General features: G+C 32.7%; 2 pseudogenes across 1 annotated transcript; one reads left to right on the plus strand and one right to left on the minus strand.

The window, feature by feature from the left end:
- Nucleotides 1–3,825: 3,825 nt before the first annotated feature.
- On the minus strand, nt 3,826–11,866 carry LOC112552397 (myosin light chain kinase, smooth muscle-like; annotated as a pseudogene). The gene is made up of 4 exons (XR_016138668.1): nt 11,809–11,866; nt 5,609–5,934; nt 5,336–5,441; nt 3,826–5,056 (listed from the first exon to the last, which is right to left on the minus strand). The product of XR_016138668.1 is annotated as a myosin light chain kinase, smooth muscle-like (transcript).
- On the plus strand, nt 10,190–13,787 carry LOC148937167 (uncharacterized; annotated as a pseudogene).
- The last annotated feature ends 977 nt before the right edge of the window (nt 13,788–14,764 follow it).

Raw genomic sequence — 14,764 nt, forward strand, 5'->3', positions numbered from 1 at the left:
GAATTGTGGTAAAACCAACGTTCTCATAAGCTTGCTCGAGAGTTCGCACGATGTACGTTTCGAGAACGTGTACGTATACTCGAAATCGCTGCAACAACCGAAATATCGATACTTGGAAAATTTACTAACATCGAAATCGGCATAGAAGAAATCGGCTACTTTACATTCTCCATCAACAGTGACGTCATTCCACCGAGCGAGGCACGTCCCAATTCGATCTTCGTCTTCGACGACGTTGCGTGCGATAAACAAGATGTGAGAGAATACTTTTCGATGGGCCGCCACTCGAATGTCGATTGCTTCTATCTGTGTCAGACATACGCGAGGATACCTAAACATCTGATACGCGACAATGCGAACTTGCTGATTCTGTTTAAACAGGATGGTGCCAATTTGAAACATGCGTTGTTGTTTACAACGATCACGTGAATACCGACATGTCATACGATGAATTCTATGCGTTATGCCGCGATTGTTGGCAACGCGAGTATGGATTTCTAGTGATAAGGACAGTCCGCTTATCAATGGGCGATATAGAAAGGAATTTAATACGTTCGCGGTACCATACGTGATTAATCGATGTCGATACGTCAAGCAGGCAACATGGATAACACCAAAGATCGCGAGAAAATAGCGAAACAGATTGCGAAAACGAGCGATGCGATTCGCAAAAAATATCGCGCTTTAAAAATTGATAAAATAGCTGAAGATACAGGGTTGGAGAAACGCTTCAAACCCATCGTCGAACTTCTAAAACAGATTGTTGAAAAAATCGAGGAATCTCAATCGATTGAAAAAGAAGCAAAGGATCTCGATATTAAGAAAAAACAAAAACGTGAAGATAGCAATGACGACAATGATAACGATATTATTACTATTGACAAGGATTCATACTGGACGGATGTTGGATGGTTGAAATTAACGAAATTAATTATATATATATATATATATATATATACTAGATTCTTTTAGGATATTATTTCTTTTGAACATTGCTAATTTTTATTAACTTATTATTTTTAATAACTTTTATTTAAACCTGCAAGAAGAAGAAACATTATAAAAGAATTACAAAATTTATCAATTAATTACACAACTACAGAAACAATTACAAAGAATCGAAAGCCAAGTTGAAACATTTATATAAAATGATAATGTTAATATTAATAATTAATAATAACATTTCAACTTGGTTTCCTATTCTTCTGAACTTATTTCTTTGTCATTCAATTAATAATTAATTAATTTTAGCATTTTTTCCCAATCACAGTTAGATAAAGCTAATTATTTTATATTATATAGATATGTATTATATAAATATGTATGAATATGATCTAGAAATATCAAATTGAAATATTCATATAATAAAATGGTAACATTTATATTTTTATACTCATTTTAAGACATATTTTTATATTCTATTTTAATTTTACTCTTAATTTAAACGATTTCATTCACTCATATTTTAATTTCACTTTTAATTTAAACGATTTCATTCACCCAACATATCCCTTTTTGTATTGAGAGTATTGTTTACGTCACTTTTATATCGTTTTTTTATACACACATACTAGATCCTTTTAGGGTATTATTCAATAACATCTCTTTTGATATTGATAACTTTCATGTAATTTTTATTTAAAAAATGCTAAAATTAATTAATCAATTGAATGACAAAGAATAAAGTTCAGAAGAATAGGAAATTGAAATGTTAATATTAACATTATCATTTTATATAAAGGTTTCAACTTGACTTTAGATTCTTTGTAATTGTTTTTATTGTTTTTATAGTCGTGTAATAATTGATTGATAAATTTAACAATTCTTTCATTTCTCCTTATGAAGAAAAGATATTTATCTATTATAATGTTTCTTCTTCTTGCAGGTTTAAATAAAAGTTACATAAAAGTTACATAAACGTATCAATGTTGAAAAGAGACAAATGATATTCTAAAAGGACCTAATATGTCTATACAAATAAAACAATTAATAATGAAGTTAAAATTATGATTTTAGATGAGTATAAAAATATAACAATGTTATCATTTTATTACATGACATCTCAATTTCAATTTAACATCAAATTCAAAACATTTCAATTTAACTTCAGATTCTTCATAACTGTCTTTGTAGTTATTCAATTAATTAACTAATTTTAGTATTTTTTTCATGATTTTTATGAAAATATGTAAATTAATTGAATTTATTTATTATATGTTCTTAAATAAAAAAATTTTTACCTTGCAATCTTCGGCTCTCTTTCTCTTCCTCTCTCTCTCTCTCTTTCTTTCCATCTCTCTGTCTGATTATATATTAGTGTCGGTCCACAATAGGTCATTTAAGCTTTAAGAAATAAGAAATTGACCAATTATAATCGAATATGAAAAGAATAATTGACTATGATTGATCAATTTCTTACGACTTAAAGATTAAATACTTATTGTGGACCGACACTTAAGATACTAAAATATCACAATAAATAAATCGCATTAATATTTATTCATAAGCATTATGTCAATGAATTTTTTAATACATTCGATATTACAATCGATATGATCGCATGCATCAGCGACTTCCTGTGGCGTAATACTTATACTTGTAAGACATTGAACTATGTCAATGAATTTTTTAATATATTCGATATTACAATCGATATAATCGCATGCATCAACGACTTCCTGTGGCGTAATACTTATATATATATATACACAATAAAAAATAGTGATAATAGAAATCATAAGTCTCTGTCTACAATAGATGATTTAAGTTTTAAGCCATAAAAAATTGACCAATTACAATCGAATGTGAAAAGAACAATTGATTATGATTGATCAGTTTCTCAAAGCTTAAATCATACATTGTAGGCCGGAACTAATAGCTTCTGCACACAAAACGCGACACGCTTGCAGCGTCGCAGAAGTCTCCGAAAAATAGCCAATCAATATCACTTTCCATAAGAGCAAAAGAACGATTGGCTATCGCTGTGACAACTTCTGCCGCGCAGCAAGCATTGTCGCGTCCTGTATGATAATATGAGAGTGGCAGTGCTGTTTGATTTTCATTTATTTTCTAAGATGGAAATCGAAGAAGACGTAAGTAATCCATTATTATATTCATATTTTTTAATTACAGATGAGTTTTTTACTTCATCGATTAATAAATCGCATTATACGTCAACATTATGCGATTAATCAATCAATGAATTAAAAACACGTCTTATATATTCGTATAATAGACAACATTCTAAATATTAATAATAGACAACATTCTAAATATTAACCTTTTAACTTTAACCTTTAACCTTTTAAAACATTTTAACTTTCATTTCAGGAATTTGATTTTTCGGAGGATGCAATATTTTCCGCTGCCGCAGCGCCCGCCGCCGCAGCGTCCGCGGCTGCAGCGCCTGCCGTCACAGCACCCGTCGCAACATCCGTTGCCACAACATCCGTTTTCACAAATTCTCAAGGTCAAATAATAATAATTTTCTAATCAGAATTAAATAATCAAAAGACACGATAATGACTCAGGTGTTTAAATGGTAAACTATTTTTTAAGAAAAATTGTATTTTATGTTACAGAAAGACGAAGAAGATCACGGGCGGCGAGGCGAAGACGAGAGCATAATTTTATACAATTTTTGTACGAGTTGGTCTCCGCCGAATATCACTTTGGACAAAGAAGGAGAGGAGGAAGAGGAAGAGGAAGAGGAAAAAAAACATGAATATAACTCGAAAATGGAAAATTTATGAAAGTTATAAATTTTAAGTTACTATGTCAAAATAAATATAATAAGTATAATAATAAAGTATGGATAATGATAGATACATTTTTATTTTTAATTATTTTTAATTTTATTTTATTGTAAATTTTCTGACGAAAACAGTCTTCAAACAAGTAAAACATGACAGTGCGTAATTAATATTGAATATAGAATAAAGTGGCATATCGCGATAGTATCGTATACAGATATTTGCGTATTCATTCTAATGCTATCGAAGGATTTCCGCAGTGAAATTTTTGGATGGTGATATTAAAAACGGTTATTGGTTGAATGTTCGAGGATGCTGGCAAGTTTCATCGAGAAAATTGCGTCCGCGAACGTTGATGTCTTTAGGATCTTTTCATTTCTCTTTTTTTTTCAGATGCTACCGCGATGTGCTCATTAAATAGCCGCGTGTACTCGAGTGTATGCCGAGTCGTGTAATACAAGCAAAGCCGAATATTTTAGCGTAATAAGTTGTACATGCTATCCGTAATTGTGTGCGGAAATGGCGAATTCGGATTCTCGTCGTGGCAGCGAAACACTATGTTCTGATGATTCGCGCGGATCATGCGACATTATGACACAGAAAAAACACAGAAAAACATATAGTATTCAGAAGAACACAGAATAATTTACATAGATATATAGAACGCGAGAGCGAGAGAGAGAAAGAGAAAAAAAAAAGATTATCATTAGTCTTTCTTTCTTTTCTATTCTCTTTCTTTCTATACAAGGATATATATATTAAGGATCATATATTTTAAAAATGTTCGCTGTGAATGAGATGCACTAGCTCTTTGTTCGCGTCGCGAGTGCACTCCCATTAAATCTCGCAGAAGCTGAAAGGCTAGAAAGTGGAAAGCGCGATAACGATCGATTGGAGGTTGCCCGCGAGTTGGATGCATGCGGAAAAGATATATTCTTTTTTGAAGAACGCTTTCGAATAAATAGATCCATCGAGAAAAGCGTGCGCTCTTTAACATATATTCGCAAATTAATCGGGAAAGATATTCTCTGAAAAATATATCATAAATACTTCGAGTCGATCGTGATAATAATCGGTTGTAACCCGATATCAAGATTGATTTCATAGTTCACCGGGATTGACGACGTTGACTGCAAATGCCGAGTTCGTTTCACCCTTCTGGTCGATCGCACGTGCCACATATTGACCGACGTCACTCGCCGTGCATATTTTGATGCCGAACTCGAAGGACGTATTGCCGTCTGAACTGAAGTGATATCTGTTGCTCGTCTCAGGAATTGCCTTGCCATCTTTCAACCAAGTCACTGGAAAATTTTTAACACAATTCAATTTTGCTTACTGATAAAAAAGAAGATTCAGATAAGAATCGTTATAAGGATAAAAATTTATATTTCTGTCTAGATAAGCTGTCAAACATAAACAAGAATATTTCGTATATGTAATTAATTATAAAGTATATTTTATGAAAAATTTTGTTGGATTTAAAAAAATTACTTAAATATTATTTGAATATAATAAATGATTTAAAATTAAAGTAATGCTCAGTCTACATTCGATGTCCTTGCTATGTAAAACCATTTTACCTTTCAAAGGCGCAGTATCAGTCTTGCACATGAAAGTAACCGATTCGCCTTCACTCACTGTTGCAGACTGCGGGAATGTCGCGAACGCTGGGCTTTTCGTTTGGAGCTGGAAGAAATACGGAATGAATGAAAATGAAAATGAAAAGTAAAGATAGGAAAAGTAAAGATTAAGATAAGAAAGGAAATAGAATTAAAAGTAAAATTAAAAGTAAAATCGAAATGAAGAACAAAGATCGTCTTCGCCAATTTTTCTGTGATATGATTGATAATAACTAGCCGATTCTCATCGAGTATGCTTAACGTGCACGACGAGTAGCTCTCTCTCCTGCATCATTGAAAGCTTCGCACATGTAAGTGCCGGAATCCTCGGGGAATATCTCGGCAATGACTAGCTTGTAAATGTTTGCTTCATTAGTGTATTGGAAATCTTTGCTAAGCTTAATCTCCTTATTGTTGTGCAGCTACACTACGTCGAACTTCTTCGCACCGATTATTCGGCAACTGAGCCTCGCCGTCTTTCACATACTTGCTTGTTAAATGGTCCACGATCTTCGGCGATTTGTCATCGCTCTGCTTCTTCCTAGCAGCGTTCTCCACGGCTAAAAACAAATTGGATTAAGCATGATGCATCTTTCTATGTTTTTTTAACATTAAAAGTTTCTATGTGTGATCATTTTTATCTTTTAAAATATTTTTTTTTTGTTAAAGATACGGTTTTGAAATTTTCTTTTTGTTAATTATACTCTTTATTCTAATGGAATATTGAAGTCAGAAAATATTGTAAAATTTTATTCTTTATATTAAAATAAATGTTAATTTAAAGAAATAGAAAGATAAAAAAACGATTGATATTTCTAATCCTTAGAGGTATGACATAGTAAAGCGATATACTAACGAATAAGTTTTTTCGTGGTGCTTCTGGATCAAGATAGACTACCAGTAGAGTCAAGTTTCGAGCCGTATTTCTTTATGCTTCGCTTATCAGACATATCGCTGATTTTAACACTCCTGAAATTATATATTTAAAAGCATGTCAATAATATTGTTTTTTTATTCTTATCGAGAGTCCTTATTTGATTTTATTTTTAAAAAGTATTATGAATACTTGCGTTTGTACTTTTAATTATTTTAAGAGGTTTTTCACCTCTGCCGACTTCAAAAAATCGCTAATGATTAATATAAATATATTATATTATTTCGTGTATATATCTTATATGATGAAAATCGTTGTGGAATTCTGTTTGCCATTATATGAAGAAGTGGAGTATCCCAAATTACAACTTACTATGTCATAAACATTAAGAATGATTGACTCACGCGCCATTTTTGGAATCAATTCCTCACTATCTTGTGGATAACCCAAACAACTGGGGAAAGAGAGATTACAGTTAAGGCCTGACGAAAACATCATTGGGAAATTTGTAAATCCATACAGGGTTAAAGTTGATTATTAATATCCTATTATACCTAATAAATAAACATGTAATCTTATTATTTCATATATTCTATATATATATATATATATATATATTGGAAAAAATAATAAACTTAAATAATCATCCATGCAATCCGATCAAACAATGTGTATATATACACACATATATATTGTTATTAAATAGTTTAAGATCAATATAAGTTGGAAATTATCAAATATCAATCTTTAAATTCTTTGTAAATTTTGCAATTTTATATATATATATATATGTACACATATATATATGTATGTATGTATGTATGTAATTGTCTAATAATAAATAGTTGATTAGAAATATGATTCAAAATTATAATATATGTATAGTTCTCTAGATATGTTATTTTTTTGACAAATTTTCATTTTTATTCGATTTGGAACTGATCTTTCTAGAGTGACATAATAAGAGTATGTAGATAAGATTGAATAAAAGAATAATATCTTTGTTCTCTGATAAAATGAAAAATAGAACTTACCTGCAAAGTATAGACACAAACATGAATTACACTCCGAAATTATTACAAATTGTCAAACTCGCCGCGAACGTCAACATCGTTGGCCACCACTCGGACGTGCAGAAAAAGAATAATAGTAGTATGCAATTTATTAATACTGCTAATGTTTCCTTTTTAATTTTAATATACGCGTATTTATTATTATATACCCGAGAAGTCTAACCAAAAACACTACCGTGTTTACATCAATCAATTTTATTGACCCAGCGGATAAATCAGGCCGATAAATCAGGGTCACTGCAGGACCCAGCGAACATTGATTTGCTAGATTCTACAATAACTCTGACTTATCAATCTGATAATTCGCTGAGTCGATAAGATTAATAATGACATCTCGTGACAGACGTTGCAGCTGTACAAAGGCGACGATAATGACGTTTCTTAAAGTAAAAATCGGACTTTGTGTAGCAATATCTCTGCTTGTAGGGCACGTAGCAGAAAAATAAAAATACTTTTATTATGCAAGTCGGACTCAAGCTATCGATCAAGCCTACTTAGAACTTGATCAGTATAGCCGTTATTGAGATTCGATAATTTCAGATCTCGAACCTCGACGACTCGCGTATAGTCACATGGCAGTGTTCTCGGTTGACTTGACACCCGAGACACTACCGTGTCTCCTGATTTATATTATTCCATATAAAAGGAAACCCCTCAGGATATGTATTGTTGGTAAACAAACTGTTAACTCTTTATAAAAAATAAATTTTTTTTGCGTTTACTTCTTCAACAATCATTAAACTTTGTTCTACATCGTCGTCGCAAGTAATAGAAGCAGATGAAACGATGCTATTATCATTATTTTTTTTATTTAACGTGGACAATAATTCATTTTGAACTTCAGAAGCAGTTAATTCTAATAATTCTGGCGTAAAAGTAGATCTATCGGTAACAGGAACTTAGCATGTTTGAAGAATCTTATATGTCTTATCTTATTGTATCTTATATGTCTTTTCTGTTGCCTTTTCCAACTTTCAATGGGTCATAGTCTTTATTTCTTTACTTCTTTTTTTAATTTGCATCGTGGTTTTCAATGAAAACTTCTTTCAAATCTCTTTTGATACATTCGAAATTCTGCATATGAATCTTGACACAGGCATTCTCTTCATATGTGCAAACTTGTAATGCTTGAGAATTTTATAATGATTATCCGGAACATTGCTATCGCGATATAAATCTACTTTCGTAAGATTCACAGCAGATCACAGTGGGAAATAGGACATTAAAAAGTCTTCAACATACCGAAGAAATTGTTGAGACAAAAAATCATTTTTAGTGTTAGTGCATGCATTGTTTTTCAATGCTTTCATTTCACTTGCTTGAAAAATTTTCCAGTATGGAGAATTGTTTGTTGTACAGACTGTTGTACCCCGGATGGGCTACAACGTTAATTTTTAGAGATAGTCGGGTCCGTTAAGCCTAAGGAGTTGGGACTCCGAGCAGGATCAAGCGAATGGAAGGAAATCTTGAAATCACTAACACACTTTCTTTATGATACTTGATTTATTTAACAACTGCACAATTTCTTGGTTTTAATTATTGCTTATATTATTTCTTTCACTCACGGTTAAACGTCGGCGGGCGCGTATCGCGTTACTCTGGCAGCCGTCGACCGAGTATGTCACCTGAGACGTTGATAGTACGGCTCGCGTGAACTTCGCTGTGCTCGTGTAATATCTTGCGCGATAATTATAATAACGATTCCGAACGACACGTAATGTTTGATTGATTCCCGACTCTGACTATTCCGCCTTGTGTAGCCGGTTATATAGTCTGATCGATGCCTGGTCAGCATTCTGATCGTTTGCGTCGATCGGTTGCGTGATATTGATCAATCAATATCATGCTCGATTTGATCATCAAATTTAGGAATTTGCTGATCAGCTTTTTCGCAATGTTCTCGCGATGCATTTCTTCGGTCTTTCGAAAGACTGGTCGCGATTTCGGCGATCACACATTTGTGTAATCTTTCGAAAGACTTTTTCGAGGTTCGTGCAACCTAATTTTGTTGCCATGCGGACTACTTTTATTATTGGTTGTAGGCCTGGCTACAACAAGACGTTGCCTCCGATAATGTGTATTCCTCTCGAACCGTCCAGAATTTCGTTGTTCTTAATATTATTATCTTCGCCATCATCTGAATCATCGCTGTCACTTTCTTCTCTTTTGCTTACATCACTTCGTATATTTCTAATAATGGAATGAAAGTTTTTAATCTTTGTGGGTAAGCCGATTATTTGCGCGAACAACTCGTAGATCTTAATAGCAGATGCTGTTGCTATGCTGTTGCAGTGCAAAAACTAACAAATATGCCAACAACTGCACGTTGAAACCATTGCTTTTTTGTATTCGGAAAACATTTTTCGAATGACAGTCTTTATCAGGTGAGAGAAACATATATGAATAATAACAAATTTGATTTAAATATGATTCTGTTTCTCAGTAATATTGTATGTCAACTGGAGGTATTGCCATAAAATCATACTATTAAATGCCGACAAACATGCATGAAGCAAGGCAAAATTAAAATCAGTCTCGATTTTGTGGATACTTTTTGTCGTTGAAATTTTTTTCATCATCGTTACAAACATTTCCAGATGACCTTCTATCGTGCTAGCATCATATTTCTCAGAAATTAATTCAAATATCAAGATCCAAAATCTTTTTCTCACGAAACAATCATGCAGTAATAATAAATAGTCTCAGAATGCAAATTAATATATTGGATTTTTGTATCAGATCCAATGGCATCGTATAAAAACCATTGCTTTTGTGAAAGAAAGTAACGAATTTGCTCTTCGGTAAACATTGCTATAGAAAATGATTTCACCGAGAAACTTTGGATACATCCAAAGTTTCTCGGTGAAATCATTTTCTATAGCAATGTTTACCGAAGAGCAAATTCGTTATTATAGTATCCACCGAATACTTCACGCGTACATTCATCATTAAATGTTTGTCTAGCTTAGACATGAAAATGATAAAATTCTTGAAGATCATCTGTCGAATGATTTTCTTTCTTGATATTTTTTGAAGTATTTCTCCAGATAATACCGAATTCAAGTTGCCCATTTCCAAAACATCTTCCAGTATATCATTTAATAGCTTTGATTTCAATATTAAAGCTGATCTTTTTAAGTTCCTCCGCATATAATTTTCTTGCTGAATCTTGCACAAAACGACGATGATTCGTGACTATTGTGATTACAATTACTTTTTGTAAATACCAATACTGTGTACTCTGTATGCGGAAAAACAATTACCTCTTTCACGATAAATTTATACCGTGTACATGACGTGTGTTTATACTTTGCAAAAGTTTGAAAATTTTTGCCACCTTTACTCTGCAATGAACATTTGTGCCATTAGCAAGATAAAACACAATATGAATGCGTGGTGCTAAATGTTTTGTTAAATTCTTCAAACCAGCCCTATTTCATTTTCGGTCCGCTGGCCCAAAATTCACCCCAAAATTTTGCAGGGATAATAAACGAAGTACTTTTTCTCCATGAAGAAAATGTCTTTTTTTATTTTGGACTTTCAGAAACTTTCAACAACTATTTGCAGCTTCAAATTCATGAGGTATGTCACAATGAAAATCATTTTCTAGAAACGTAGAAATAATACTATTGTTGGTATTGGTTTTATTATCACTATCTTCTAAATTGAAATATATTTTCGAATCTGCACTATCTGATTTAATTGGCTTTATCCCTCATTCAAAACATTTTCGTTGTCAGCATGTTCCAAATTTGAACATGTTTCCATGTACGAAACATTTGGTTCAATACTTTCGTTTTTTATGCATATATTATGATTATCAGTATTTGAAGAGAAGTCAGTATTTGAAGTATTTGTTCTTTCCAAAAAAATTTCATTTTTGTCGGTTTCGTATTTGTAAGCCATACGTTCTAATATATTGTTAGAATTCTGTCGAAAGAAATAATAGCACTTCTGACAGCGCTTTCGATACGTTCTTTCATATTTCGCATTTTTGTATACAAGTTTACAGATTGATAGTTGTGAATATCTATTGAATACAAAAATAATCAAAAAAGGAATACAATGGTTTAAATATACAAAATTATATATCAAATATTAAAGTATTAGAATAGTGTTAAAACAATAGTAACGTAATATTAAAAAGTAATATTAATAAATGAAAAATGAAAAGTACAAAAAAATTATAAAACAATAAAATTATAAAAATCCAAAATATGTATAAAAATTATATATATATATAAAATGTATATATATTTTAGTATATATAATGCCAATATATATATTTTAGTATATATAATGTCCTGTTTAATGTTTCAACCTCTTTAGTCGTAAATCTGTCAATGATTTTAAGCATTGTAGACTTCATTTTAACAGGAGATTGCTGCAGATTGAACTCTCCGACACATACTCATACATTAGAGCTACACACACACTCAAATTTGTAACCTTTCCCGACGCTTATATCATTACATCCCTCTATTTACCTGTAACTTCTTTTTCACTAGACAACGAGGACTGCTTTCCTTTTTTACCAATCAACATGACAAACTACAAGAAATTTGACAATCTATTGACGAAACATAAGGTTAAAAAGAATGACACAAAACCGATCCATATTTCTATAGTCACTTCACTCACCCACACCCCTTTGCTAGAGGACGTCGTTTTTATTTTAAATCACTAATTTTTCCAACAGACGCACAGAATCTGGACTTGGAGATCGCGATCGATCTACACACATTCAAACAAAATGAACAGCCTCTGTTAAACATTAACAAAAAATGGTTTGTCAATCTGTCCTCCACTCCTGTGCCCACTGACGTACAGAGTCTCTTACAATTGGGTGACAATTTTAGTTTTCCTATCAATAATACAGAAAAACTGACCACAGAATTCATAAAAAACATCGAGAGCAACCTTATGAAACTCCCTATAATATCACAAACGACCATTAGAAACCGCTCAGTTAACATCATTAACAGTCTACCTAATTATTCGATCCCGAAATGTGAAGTTAACACACACTTAAAAGATCTCGTTTCTACTACTAGAAATTTTCTACAACATAATAACAATATCATTGTTACCCGGGCGGATAAGGGAAACATTACTGTAGCTTTGGACAAAGATGTGTACTTCAAAAAAGTCGAAGAACTTCTAAATGATAATAACACTTATTCGATCGTTAAAAAAGATCCAACAAAAAAGCTCACTTCTGGCTTGCGAGACTTGTTGAAGAGATGGAAGGATTCCGAGTTCATTCCAGCCTCTACCTACAGACATTTACATGTAGTGATGGAATCTTACCGAGAGCTTACGGACTTCCTAAGATCCATAAACCCAACTATCCTTTCCGACTCATTGTTTCTTCCGTAAACAGCCCTTTGTATAAATTAGCCACTTTCATCCATTGCATCATACTCAAAGGCTTTCCTGTTGCGCACAGCCATATAAATAATAGTTTCGAATTGGTCAAGAGACTTTCTGACGTGCACATCGACAATGACTCCTTTTTGCTTTCCTTAGATGTCATTTCGCTGTTTACTAATGTGCCAATTACATTGGCCATTGAAAGTGTCTCTGCTAGATGGGATTACATTGCGAATAACTGTTCCATTTCCAAATTTGAATTTATCACGGCAGTCAGATTCATATTAAACTCTACTTATTTCACCTTCAATGGAGTGTTTTACCAACAGACATTTGGCATATCCATGGGATCCCCCTCTCACCCATCATTGCAGACATTGTATTACAAGATTTGGAAACTAGAGCTCAGATCCTTGTCTTTCAACCCTCCATTTTTCGTTATGTGGATGACATTACCTTGGCAGCTCCCTCTGATCTTCTCAATCATACTCTGAACATATTTAATTCTCTCCACCCTCGTTTACAATTCACAATGGAAATCGGTGTAAGACACAGGCTCAATTTCCTAGACGTCATCATAATCTTAGCTGACAATCAGTTGACTTTTGATTGGTACCATAAACCAACGTTTTCGGAGAGATATTTACATTTCCTCTCTAACCACCCTCTATGCCAAAAAAGAGATACAGCCATTGGCTTAATTGATAGATCTATTTTATTATCTCACCCTACTTTCCACCGGAAAAACTTAAATTTTGTGGTTGAGATCTAGACAATGGCTATCCACTAGATTTCATATTCCGTGTCCTACGAACTGCTTAGGTTCCTTTTCCAAAAGATCAATTCCAATTCTGATAACACTGAGCGTTTTGAAGAACTGGAGAGAGTATCGTTCTTTACCATACCGTACGCTCCTGCAATTTCGGAACAATTTAAGAACATTACTAAAGACTTAAATGTCAAACTAGCGTATCGCAATCTCAATAAATTGAATAATTTTATTAAAGCTCACAAAGATTACCGTGCTCCATCTACTCACATTAATGTTGTCTATAAAAAATCAATTGCGATAATTGTGACGCGTCATATGTAGGACAGATCAAAAGACAATTATATACTAGGATCTCTGAACACAAGAACCATCCGGAGGAATACGGATAACCACTCCGTAATCACTGATCACAGGTTAGCATATAACCATGATTTCAATTGGGAGAATATTGAGATTGTTGACAGAAAGCCTCATTTACACAAATGACTAATTTCTGAAGTTTTATACATTAAAAGACAAAAGAACAGTATCAATTTGCAGACTGATACTGAGTGCCTCCCGGAAGTATATGTGACTGCAATAGAAAAGCTCTCTAAAATCTGATTTAACGTTATTTTATTTTTATTCTTATTTTTATATCCATATGGTTTGTTGTTTTACATATGGTTCACACTCTTTATATATTTTTTTAACTTATTACCCCTTATTACTTTTCTATTGTTGGACACATATATTTTATCTACAATGACTCTAGTTTGATCTAATTTTATTGCATTATTTTATGCAACAATGCAAGCATATTTTAAAAATTATGTCCTCTGTTGCTTTCGTTTGCTTTATTATGTATGTATATTAATTTATTATCATAATTTATTATCATATATTATTATTACTTTCCGACCGTCGCATGCCCGCTACATACGTGTCTATCCTTATATATATATTATTATATCCCAACCATTTTTTGTCAGCCTTTACGAAATTGTCCGCTTTCGAAATTTGCTATCTCGGTTGACAACAGTTACTTGTGTCACGGCATTGCGATCGCCTCGTGTATCTGTTACCGCCTAAGTCCCGTCACGCCCGATTGTGAACGGTTCTATTCACGTCGCTAGTTCAAAGTTTATGTTATTATTAAGTTTATGTAAGTTATTATTTTCTTAAAAATCTTTTATATATCTGCGCATTCCCTCAAACCGTCTTGTTTACGAACCATGCCGGTCATTTACAGGCAGTAATATAAATGTACCATAACATCATGCCCTGTATAATCTGGAATGTCTCAACTTTCGACCGTG

The sequence above is a fragment of the Pogonomyrmex barbatus genome, unplaced genomic scaffold (genome assembly GCF_055798465.1).
Source record: "Pogonomyrmex barbatus isolate J1 unplaced genomic scaffold, ASM5579846v1 scaffold16, whole genome shotgun sequence".
NCBI lineage: Eukaryota > Metazoa > Arthropoda > Insecta > Hymenoptera > Formicidae > Pogonomyrmex > Pogonomyrmex barbatus.